Consider the following 12,360-nt stretch of genomic DNA (forward strand, 5'->3'; position numbering starts at 1 on the left):
TTCATTATTTTCCTGTCTAATACAAGATTGGGATAAATTAATATCCGGGCAACGCCGAGTTATCAGCTAGTTATATAATAAAAATAAAGAAAAGAAAGGAAAAATTAAATCCGTAAACATTCGATGAAAATACACCGTGTTTATTTTTTGGTATCTCTGCATGGAGGCATACCTTCGAATGCATGCGGTTGGAGCATCGTCGGGGGTTCTTTAGTTCTGTGTCGTGTTTATTATGCGATCAGTACCGAGAATTAAGTAACATAAGTGGTAATGCATTTTTTCCCTAAAATTATAGCCCAGCAGAGACATCACCCCTGGCCGAGACCTTTACTCGAACGAGCTGTGTTTAAATGGAGTCTTACTAGAATGGGAATGCGTGGAACCGCCACTAGTTACTTCTCGTTTTCCTGTTCCTGAACGCTGACGAAATTTCATTGTGTTCGGCCGTGCAATTAAGGGTGGCCTTCATCACTCCGGTTAAGCCAGACCGCCATTATTGCTCCGGGAGGACCACGTGCCCGGAACGTTACTGCCGAGTACGTTCGCTCTCCAAGAATGCGCCTCTGGAAGAGGCCGAAGCTTTGAACGGCGCTTTCCGCACCGCAAGCGTTGTACAGTCACGCACACTTCTGGGTTGAAACGATTCCACTGAAAGTTAATGGAATTGTTACAACCCACAAGTGTCCGTGACTGTACTAGCTGTTGAGGTGCCGCGGTTCTCATGGAAGGACATTGTAGAACTTAAGAACGGTGCTTCAAGGGGACAGATACGATTTCAATGGCTGTATTGTCGGCTTAGTTACGGAGGTGGAGATCACGGTGGCACTTGAGAGAATGACACTTCCCCAATGGGCTATTACTCTTCTGCAATTAGACAAGATTTTATAGCTTAATAAGGTTTACGTGTCTCTGACGTGCTCACAGATGTGAAACGATAAATGCGCAGATATTATTGGCTGTAATTTTCAGCATTTCCGCCAGAAGGAAGTGCTTATCGCGCTCACAGTGGCGCCAACTTATATGGGCCTGTGAGGTTCGGCCGGTTCTTAAATTTTATTTTAGAAATAAATTCCCCCGGTTACGAAAACAAAATGTTTCATCATTATAACCTCAAAAATTCTCAACACTTAATTACTGATGTTATCAAAATATTTCATACAAATTTGTTATTTCTCCAATGTGATACTTTTCAGTGTTCTATTTTTTTTACACTGCACATCGTTAATATGAAAGTAAGGAAGGAAAGGGCTTGTATTTTAAGAATTTTTAAGCTCAGCATTTTCTGTGCTTAGCAATTCTAGCTATTTGTATTATTTTACGTCGCTTTGCGGCTACTTTTGGCTAATCGCGACGATGAAGATGAATGATACTTAGGTGAAATTTATGAAGGGACACCAACATGCTGACGCCAGGACACAAACCAGGAACCTTGGTGAGTTGACCACTTAACATCTCAGTCACCAGGTCAGCTGGCATTAACTTTTAATGTGAAAAATGACAAATCCAAAGTTCAAAAACTCGCATGCAGAATGAAATTCAGGCAGGAATGGTATATTTTTACACTTCACAGTAATAATAATTACTAATCTGTTTTGAAAACAGGAAAATGTTAATAAAAATCCCTCTACTATAACCTTCTGAAGTTGTAGTGTACATCAACAATTTTCTGAGGTCGAATTTTTTGTTCACAAAAAATTCCTCTCATTTACGCACGAAGCTACTAGGATATATTCCATTTTCACTTTCGACATAGGTGTAGAGTTAGTTCATTTGCACTGAAATTTATTCCCAAACTTTTTATCTTCCCGTACTTCCTTAATCCGCCTTTGGGAAAATTTGACACATTATATTCTCTGCTCCTGGGGCCTCCCCGATGGCGCAGTGGTAGCGTCCTCGCCTGGTAATCAAGCGGTCCCGGGTTCGATTCCCGGTGGAGGCACATAGTGGTTTGGATCCCACTTTAAACTGTAGGTCCAGTTCCGATTAGCCTTTCTGTGCATAAAGTGGACTTAAGACATCAAGTCAATATGCTCTGCTCTTCTTTGTGGGCATATTAAGCACAGTCTAAGTAAGACAATTTTAGGCGAATTTGTTTGCAGTGATTTCTGCACACTGAAACGAACGTCTCTACTGAAAGCTTAGGAATTTGTTCACGGAAACAAAATATTAATTTAAAGCAAAACCGGGCTCAGCTATATCTCGCTGCTGACCATGACGACGCACACAGTACCGTTGATAACGTAATTTTCCGCACACGTAAACACACGCACGTGTGCCAATGCTCAGGCTTGTATGATTGACATGTTTATACGTGTATGTGCCCCTTCGTTGTAAGTATTCCGGGGCGGACAGAATGGCGAGGAAGATTAGAAATGGCACTAACTTGGCAGGAAGCCATATTCAATTGTGTAAATAAAAATCCTCCCATTTCAAGTGGTTAGCAGCCTGCGTTAACCGCGAAATGTGTTCCAATAGGAAATTTATTTTTTGCCTAAGCTTCGACGACACAATGTTGCACAGTCGCGAAATACTACAAAGGCTGGTGTCAACTCTTTAGGACGAGACCGAATTTCGCTTCGCTTAACCGACCCGTTGAAACTCACGACGTAAAACCACGAACATATTACGCATTGAAGTGCTAATAATATAGGCAATGTAGCTGATCAGCATTAGTAATTTCTGGAAAATGTCTGACGCACATATCGCAATTCGAAACTTACCTGCACACATAAAAGTAAAGGCTTTAAAAATACGTGGAAAAGTGCACAAAGCTAAGCAAACTTGATATTGAATATGCACTGTAAAACCTCAGGTTTTTATATATGTATATTATTTACATTACTCTACTCAGTAAAACGTATCAAATATTTAATGAACTTATTTCGAAACAAATCTAAGTAATTTTGAATTGTTAAAAATGAAATTAGGCCCTCCTGATGTTTATAATGGTTTCGTTTTTGTAATACAAGAAATAATGTTATTTATTAAAAATAATAGATTTAAGGCTAGTCATTTTCAACTTGCTGTGTGAGAAAACAAATGTTTTCAGATCTTTAGTAACATATTAGTAATAGTAAAGCTATTGAAAAAATTAACAGGGACAAAGTGTGTACTATTTATGCAATGAAACGCATAAATACAAGAAAATTCATCAAATTTTGATTGAGGCACAAAAATGCATTCCAATCTGTCTCGTAATTCATCTTAACACTTCATTCTCCCCACTTCGATGCATTCTGCTCACAAGATTCAGTCAACGAAGAACCAAAAGACGAACACGCGGGTGTATGAGTTGATGCATTTGAAGTGCATATGTTAATTTGATGCATTCTCTTTTCTGTGTGCAGGTGAAATTTTAGTTTGGTCCTAGAAAACCACTGGATGTTTGTGAAATCAACCCTCATCGCTTCGAAAAATTTAGCCGAATCACAGTATAAATAACCAGTAGAATTGTTGATGGTAGTTTGTTCACTCCTTCGTTGAGGAGTGTTTTTTGGATTGTTATTTTAAGTTCATTTTATGCCCAGATAGGCTAATCGGGATTGGACGTACAGTTTCAAGTGGGATCGGAATCACTGTGCAATGTGCCTTCACTGGGATCGAACCCTGGCGACAGCGTTACTACTACGTTGGCTCCCGCTGAGGAGTGATTACCGTTGGGTGCAACGGATCCTGCTTTAGGCATGGATGGTGGGACTGTGTGCGTTCCTTTATTCATTCCTATCGTCGCCACTGACCCAGATAGGTGGAAAATCTATATATAAAGCAAGAAATACAGGGTGATTCACAGAAAATTAACACATTTCTTTGCTAATTTATTTCAACACGAATGTTGCTAAACACAATTTGTTATGCCACAAATGTAGAGTAACTTTGGGAGAGTACTACCCTCTACAGCAAATGCTGAAAATGTCCTCCCTGCTGCTCCAAGCATAACGCAACACGTCGTTCCATGTTACTGGCCGCTCGTTGGAGAACGCTGTTGTCAATACCATTGATCTCGTGTACAATATTCTGCTTCAAATCGTCCAAAGTCTGGGGGCGTGTGGCGTAAACTCGGTCTTTTAAGTAACCCTATAGGAAGAAGTCCGTGGTTATGAAATCCGGAGATCTCGGTGGCCACAAGTTCTTGGAAATTATCCGGTCATCAAAACAACTTTCAATGAGTTCCATGGATTTGTTCGATGTATGGCATGTGGCGCCGTCTTCTTGAAAATATCCTTGACTCAACTCTAGCCTTTACGCAGCTCTCTGTCATTCAGTTGTTCAACAAACACCATGAAAATATGAAGCACGTACTGTATCCTTGCAACGACTGAGCCAATTTCAGCGGCGAAAGCTACCAAATTCTGCTCAGCTGCGTACTCTCTTGGGGATGTATGAATCACCCTTTATAAATATGCATATACAAATATGCAAAATCTTCATTCCACATGAAGGTGGAACACGTGTACAGGTACGGGTTTTGCTATGGAAAATCAATCAGGTGAAAATATCTGACGCTGCAGGCTGGCTTTGGAGTGTTTACGATTTGTGTGGAATTCAATTTCAAATATCCGGAGGCGTTCGCAAACATTCGCGATTTTCATGAAATAGACGGCCCGGAACCATTCCCACTCTTGATGTTGAAAGTTCGCGTCGGTAGGTTTCAAAGTTTGTTTTCGGAAAATGTACATCGATAATCTCCGATAGTTCGAACTATAATCATATACGAAGGTCCTTCCAAAAGTTGCGTCCCTATCAAAAGTTTCATCCCGGTACATCCGTCAAGAAATGGTGTGTAGTCTGCTAGTCGTCGTTGCCAAACGTATGACCAATCTTTCGAAAGGGAAAGTAAATTATATCAATGAGCTATAAAGACCTTAGACGACACATTCTTTCCCTCTCACCGTCTGAAATACCTGCTCCCTGTATGTCGGTTGCCTTTCCCTCGTCGCCGTGAATGTGCCGACCTAGGTTTCAAATTCCCCTCCCAAAATCAATGACAAGCTCTGGCTGGCAGAGAACAAAGCACGTGCTGTCTCCAGCGCTCCTGCCAGAAGCACTCAAGTGATGTCTGTCAAGTCTCCCAGCAGACGACAGACCATCGGGTGGTGGGAAGTGTACCAGAACAAACCTCCTGAGGACCGGACTGAGCCACCGGGCAAAATTCCGGTTCCCCTATTAGGCCGGAAACACATTCGGCGCCATTTTATTCCTGCAATCCCTAATCTGCTCACTCTCATATGGAAAAAGCCCATAGCATGATATATTGTGCCTTATTACATTACCATATTGCCGATTCGGATACAGATTTATTTTTAAAAAAATATGTTCTTGCTTGCAATACAACAGTTTCTATAAAAATCACAAGTTTATACGTTCTGCTTATTACTTAAAACTATAATTACATATGTTTTGTTAGGGATTTGATATTCAATATGATGGTATGTTTCTTTATTTGTTGTAAGTTCCCTCTAATAAGTAATACTTATACTCAGTATGTTCTATCTTTTGGAAATCACCGACGTTTTATTGCCATAGCAATATGTAAATCTTCCACCTCTGTCTGTCCTGGCGAGTTCAGTCCACTCTTGACCGCCCTTACGAATTTTCAAAAGATTCATTCCATTTTTTGTCTTCACTATCCTGGAGGTCTCTTACCACCAGGTTTCCAAACAAGGATCCTGTAAACATTTCGATCCTCTTTCATGCATGCTACATGACCTGGCCATCGAAGTAGTCTTCATTTAACCATTGCAAAGATCAAATTGTATTCGTAATCTTGTTATTTTGCATCACATTTCTGCAATTTTGGCTAATCGCGACGACGAGTATGGGTGATAATTCCATGAAAGCGATGAAGGAACACTCATAGTGTAATACCTTTACCAAGGTCCGGAGATGATTAATATAGTTGATTGATTGATTTGTTTTATTTTACTTCACATTTCTGTCACTTTGACTAATCGCGAAGATGATGAGGATGATATGATGATATTGAAGAAGTGAAGCAGAAGATACATCCATGCCAACGCCAAGACTCGAACCTGGCACTCCTGGCGTCTAGCGCGTTGTGCTAACCACTCCACCACGGAGGGCGGCAGGATTAATTTGGGTGAACAGTTTAGTGTTATGTAACCTCCAGTCAGAAGTTATTTCGTCTATTTAAGATCCAAATATCTTCCTTCGGAATTATACTCTCATACACCTCTCGCTTATTTCTGAATCACTTACGGCTATCTCTCTCTTAGTGTTTGTGTGTCTAAAACAGTAACGGAGCTACAGGAGCGCCATTGGCAAACTAGACTGTGGCAACAGTAACCACAGTGGCTATGAATTTGTGACCAACTCGACTCGTTGCCAAAATAGTTTGATGTACAGCATGAATGCACACCCGCACGTTTACCGAGCAATTACACCGTCCATTTCCTGGGAAGAAGTATCGGACAACCAATTAAACTATGGCGCAGTAAATGCCCGAATTGCAGGCCGTGATTGGATGCGGAAACAGGTTGGCCAGGACCTGGAATACTTTCGCTGCCCTCCCTTGATCGATACCCATATTTCATAAATGCTAAACCCGAAGCGGCATGTTGCCAAGCCAGATTGTGCGCATACGAAACGTGCCATGTGCGGAAACAAACAAAAGCCGATCGTTTCCAAGCACCAATTTTGGGAAAGCTTGTTGAACAGGATGACATCCGTTGTACTTTTTAGGCTTCCATTTTATTACAGGTGTTACTTGCTGTTTTTTATAAATAACATCGTACTCCTGTTCAGTGACATAGGAACGTGTTTGGTTTGGCTATCTGTACCAAAATAACCTTGTAGTGTCAATAAAAAAGGCAATATTCACAAAATAGTTTTCAATTTTTAAAACGTATGGCTATCTATAATATAATTTTTAACAGGTTTTTGGGAGCACTTCAGCTACAGACAAGCTCTAGGTATTATTCCATGGTTTTGAACACACACACACACATATATATATATTTTACTTCCTCATAAAATTTTCAGAGGGAACATATCAAGAGGTAATTAGTACCACAATTTAGTGGAATAGGTTCACGGTGGCTTGAATTCTTCGGATGTGGTGATAATGTGGACAAAATAAATTGCTTGTGTATTGCAACTAAAAACTAGATTCTTTGTAGGTCAACATTTTACGTCCGTCATTGATTGGGCTTACAATGTATTGCTCCTGTTTTTAGTGGCGTAAAATCTTTCGAATTTATCAAGATATATGCGTCATCCTACATTAAAAGAAATACCTGGAGATAAATTTCATATCTATAGAATCCATATGCAAGGTTACGCTAAATATACTTGCTTCCTGTACCTCCTCGAAAATCCCAAACAGATGTAGATACTTTCCTAATTTCTACTGGAAGTGCAGTTTAATACGAGTTGGCGTGCAAACATGTTATTTAAGGTTATCCTGATACTAATTTATGCACAGGTATGTTTGTGTAAAGTGTTTATGCTCCAAACAGACTATTCGGAACTGGACTTAGAGGTGAAAGTGGAATGGAATTGTCTGTGCAATGTGCTTCCTTCGAGAATCGAACGAGGGAGACCTGTTTATTCCCTATTCATCATTTCGATATCAGAAAGGTCATTGTCAATATAGTTTAATTGCTGAGGGTCCAGGAGCACGTAACTTACATACTAACGTACTCACACGAATGCCAAATAAAGACACTGGCCCTTTTTTTCCAATTACTGGAGAGGTTTGGGTTCCACCAAGTGCAGGAATGTTCCTGTAAATATGGGATTTCGTAAACAAACCTTCAGTATTTTACAATGTTTTGATGTGGGCATCAACTCTAGAATCTGCTCTTAAATCACAATGGTGCTTCAGTGAACCTCTCAACTTGCCATCGTTTCCCTCGTAGTTATCGCGGGAGTGAGTTATGCTTGCTATAAACTTTCTTCTCGTTCACCCAATGGCATCGTCTCCTCTGTCTTTAACGCCGCACTATTCCTTTGGATCGCAGACATGAAAGCTGAGACGCCTTTTTAGTCGTCTGTCCCAGGTGCTATACACAGGGTTACCAGAAAGTTTGGAACCAGTGGCGTTATTGTTTTCTGATTACATGTTTCCTGGACGCTGGTTTGGCAGAATTAGATCTGTGGAATGGGCACCCGGGTCACCTGACCTCAACCCCATATGGGGAATTTTGAAATCTGAAGTGCTGGGATCTGTATCATCTCTGGGAAGGATTACGACTGCAACGGCTCTTTTGATCCTAACACTTCGAAGAGAATTCAAGGAAACCTTTGAAGACGTGTGTTGAGGCTTGTGGCGGAAATGTGCTGTTCACCAGTTCTGCCATTAGACTTTATAGTCACCCTGTAAATTATGATATCTGGAAAGGATGCTCCAGACGTAATGATTTTGTGACACAAGAAACTTGTACGTTCTAGCTAATTGTATTTTTTTTTTTACTCCTTGAATTGTTGCCTTATTGTATAATGTTTCTTTTCATCATTTCAAAGGTTGTATTAATTTTTTTCTTCAAGGAGATTGAGTGATGAACAGTTTACATACACAGAAGCACCCACTAGAACTAGGGATCGTTTCGAGACGATATGGGACTTGGTAGAATCTCCGTCTCGCCTACGTTGTAGGCCTGGTCACGATTTATAAGTATTCCTGTCATTCGCGTCTTGGTTCAAAACGCAAGATACTATCTTGCCTCGATTCTCAAAATCTATACGCAGCTTGTCACCACACAAACTTTCACAGCCTATGCAGAGAAAATACCGATTTGTTTGAACTAAGAAATCACGTTTGGTAGCCTTTACTAAATATTCGTAATTTTGACCATTTTTTTGTAACTAAACAAATGTGCACGACTACTAACTGAATATGGTTCTGCTGAACAAACATTTGTTTGTCGCCTTTAAACAAATGTTTGGTTACCGGGAAACTAGTTGATGGTTATTCCTAACAACATTTTTTTGTGTGTATAGGTCTATTAAGGCAAACAACTTTTCTTAACTTATTTCTTTGACACCTTGTTTCGACATTATGAGCCATAGAGCAAGATTTTTTTTTATATTATTTGAATCTGGTAGGGGCTGAAGCAAATTTCCCTTAAGACTGCAATTTACGATTATCTAACCAATCGAATGGTATCTACTCAGCCAGGCTAAATTGCGAGGGCTCCCACACGAGCGACGCAGGTTGCAGAGGACTACCCTACAGAACGTGACAAGACTCGCCGCTTACAAGAACAGGTTCCCTTCTCTCCCCTTCGGAATATATCCTGAATTCTAATGATGCAACGTGCATGGTAGGAAGACGGACTTGGTATCGTTATCATGATCAAAATAATGTTACCGTATTGATGTAATTCTACGAAAAAACCTTCATTGTTCCCTTCTGTAGTTCTATTAATGGAAGAGGGTGAGCATTCCATCATGGACTTTCATTTTTTGCTTCTTAATTCCTATTTTCTGATGCAAGGAGAATTATTTTATATGACTAATACGTGTGGACTGATTTTATCGAAATATACCACCCTACGAAGCTAGACGCCCGAGGGTTGAATCCTGTGCAATGACCCTGTCATTAGCTAAGGGTCGAGCCAATGTATTAAGGTCGTTTTCCGTAATCTTAATCGATAATGATGACCCTTATTGACTATAGTATGTTCACGAACTAACATTTTCCTTGGGTTAAATCCCTATGGGAATCAAATCAGTTAGGGTGGGGGGCCTTCCGGTAACGTAGTGGCAGCGTCGTCGCCTTGTAATCAAGGGGTCCCGGGTTCGATACCCAGTGGAGGCACACAGTGGTTAGGATCCCACTTTATACTGTAGTTCCAGTTCCTATTACCCTATATGTGCATAAAGTAGATTTAAACAAAAAATGACCGAAATCAGGCAGAGTTCATCCTTTAACCTCCCGAATTTTGACTATTTTTGGTGAACTGCTGTGCATTCTATTTTTATAAGGCGCATTACAAGGGTTAAGAATAAAAATACAATATATCTTATTTTGTGGATTTTAGAAAATCGCTTATATAACAAACACTGTATGTTCAATTGTGCATATCTCGATAACTAACCAAGGTGGAAAAATGAAACCGATTTACATAGAATATGTATAATATAAAATGTAGTCAAATGGGTTATTTCGAAATATATTTTCTGGGTAAAATGCTGATAAGATACTTTAGTAACATAGATTTGTCTATTAATTGAACTATAAATGTTACATTAAGATTTTGTGTAATGAATTAGATTTCAGATGTTAATTATGGTATAAGTTATCCTCATTCGTCTTTCCTTAAACAATGTATTATCAACGGTACCCGTGGAACATATCTTGGCCACGTTATAATTTGAGCTGGAACTAATTTCTGAGTGAGTTGAACACTGGTGGCATTGTTCGAAACATTACAGCATAAGAGGGAAGGGAGGGGCGGGGTTGAGAGAAATGTTTATATTTCGTTCTGACTGAGGGCAGAGGAGAAGCCACCTTACAAACTAAGAAGCACGCTCTTCTGCTTCTCTCCATTGAAGTCCTCGGTGCCATTACGGAAGGTTTGAAGCGAGGCAAGAGACGCTGCTGATGAGAGCGTTTTCCTCTTTTCTCAGTAGAGATAGGTTCCCTTCTGTCTTGTACCTCGTTAGCTCAGCACTACGTCTATTTAGATCAACACTTGGCTCGAATTTGACCTTTGAACTTTGTTTAAGGGTGGAAATTTGTCGTTTCGTGAATTAACGCTCTGCTCCTCGTGCAACTCTTCTCTTTTTCTTCGTCGACGGTTTGATTTTAACTCTTCGGCCACAATCCGTGCAACATTAAAGTCTCATTAGCCTCGTTCCTTCCAGCCAGGCGTTAGCCATAAAGTATCGCCTCTTGGGGGAGCGAGGGGGAGGGTGCTCCCTGTAGGATGATATCATACATCTTGCCTATTGGCTGCCTCTTTTCAACTCGGCAAACGTAAAGATGTAGCAACTGTAGGAGAGTCGCGATGGGGGATATCGGATGTCGTTAGTTTTAAAGGCCAACGGATAAAAGGAAGAAAGAAGTGGAGTAGACCCTTCCAGCGTGGCCATTCATTGGACAAAAGGATGCTTGCTATAGGTATTTTCTACTCTTACGACGGGCGCCCTATATGCTGGCAAGGGGAGCGGGGAAGCGACCAATCCAGCGCGCTCAGAAACGCAGCAGCCTGTAGAACGAGATGCGCGGTGCACCTCCCCTCCTCGACCTTGTGCCTCTCTGCGCCACCATTGGTCTGCGGTGCATTCCCCGTTCCCCACTTCGCCTTCCAGCATGAGGGCCGCCCGCCGTAAGAGTAGAAAATACCTATAGATTGATGAAAGTGAATATACGATTGCCGTATCGGTTCCATTTACTGATCTCAGTGCGACCACTTCAACGCCAGTGAGATTAAAAGTAACGTTTTCTTCACCCCAGTGAGACCACAAGCGAAAGAACCTGCGCAGAACCGCGTGTTCTGTAAATGACACCCGCACCTGAAGGGGAGGGGTATAGTGAAGCATGTTTATCCGTGGTCCGAGCTGAACGGATGGAGGGGGCGAAGGCTTCTGACCGAAGGTTCTTTTGTTCGTGGTCGCTCTATACACGCTCGTGACGGTACTCTTATTAGCCATTTCGCTTCGCTTTTTGATACTCTTTGCACTCTGGTTACATAATGCAACACCGAGTATTCTACTTCGTTGATTTGGTGTCTGCACCACGTTTTGGAGCGGTGTACAATGTGGTCGCGTGGTACCTGCTAACCAACCAAATGAACGTTGAAGGCAGCATGCAATCATTTGTTGAATATTCTGAACTTGAATACAGCTGTTCGTGCGTACAGCGTCTGCTTGGTTCAACACAATTTCCTTGCACCAGCCTTGACAATGGGATGCATCTGCACTAGAGCTCTCGCCACGAAAACAGTCCAGTCAAGGCTACACCACCCACCCACAGTGTTGCCAATGAGCAACAATTTAAATCGACGAAATCAACCGCACATGTATAACGCGCGAAGTGTCGACCAAACAGCCTTAGAAGAAGAGTGGCAACCCTGGAAGGCCAGGAGTGTGGAGGAAGCAAGGGGAAGCTCCGACCTTGACAGGACTGTTTTCGTGGCGAGAGCTTCGGTGTCAAAATGTGCAGAAAACTAGACTGGGCTATTGTTTTCCCTTGCGAAGAGGATGAGGCGTTGACTTCCAAAGGAAGCCTAAAGGTGGGCACACACTGGGACGGAAGCGACGCGGCAGACACATCATAAAGAAAATTACATCAAGTGCACAAGGGGGTGACCTTCGTTGAAGAAACCCAAATGTCAACCTCACTTCCGTGTAGTACGCCCCGGTAACTGAAATATTGAAGGCCACAGAGGGTCTGGC

At 41.5% G+C, this 12,360-nt stretch overlaps 1 protein-coding gene and 1 non-coding gene across 7 annotated transcripts in view; both read left to right on the forward strand.

The window, feature by feature from the left end:
• trio (trio Rho guanine nucleotide exchange factor) overlaps window positions 1-12,360 on the forward strand; it is an 820,581-nt gene that overhangs the window by 197,110 nt on the left and 611,111 nt on the right. The window lies entirely within an intron of this gene.
• On the forward strand, window positions 1,865-1,939 carry TRNAT-GGU (transfer RNA threonine (anticodon GGU)). The gene has a single exon. It is a non-coding gene; the product is annotated as a tRNA-Thr (tRNA).

This window comes from Lepisma saccharinum, chromosome 14 (genome assembly GCF_977018435.1).
Source record: "Lepisma saccharinum chromosome 14, izLepSacc3.1, whole genome shotgun sequence".
Classification (NCBI taxonomy): Eukaryota; Metazoa; Arthropoda; class Insecta; order Zygentoma; family Lepismatidae; genus Lepisma; species Lepisma saccharinum.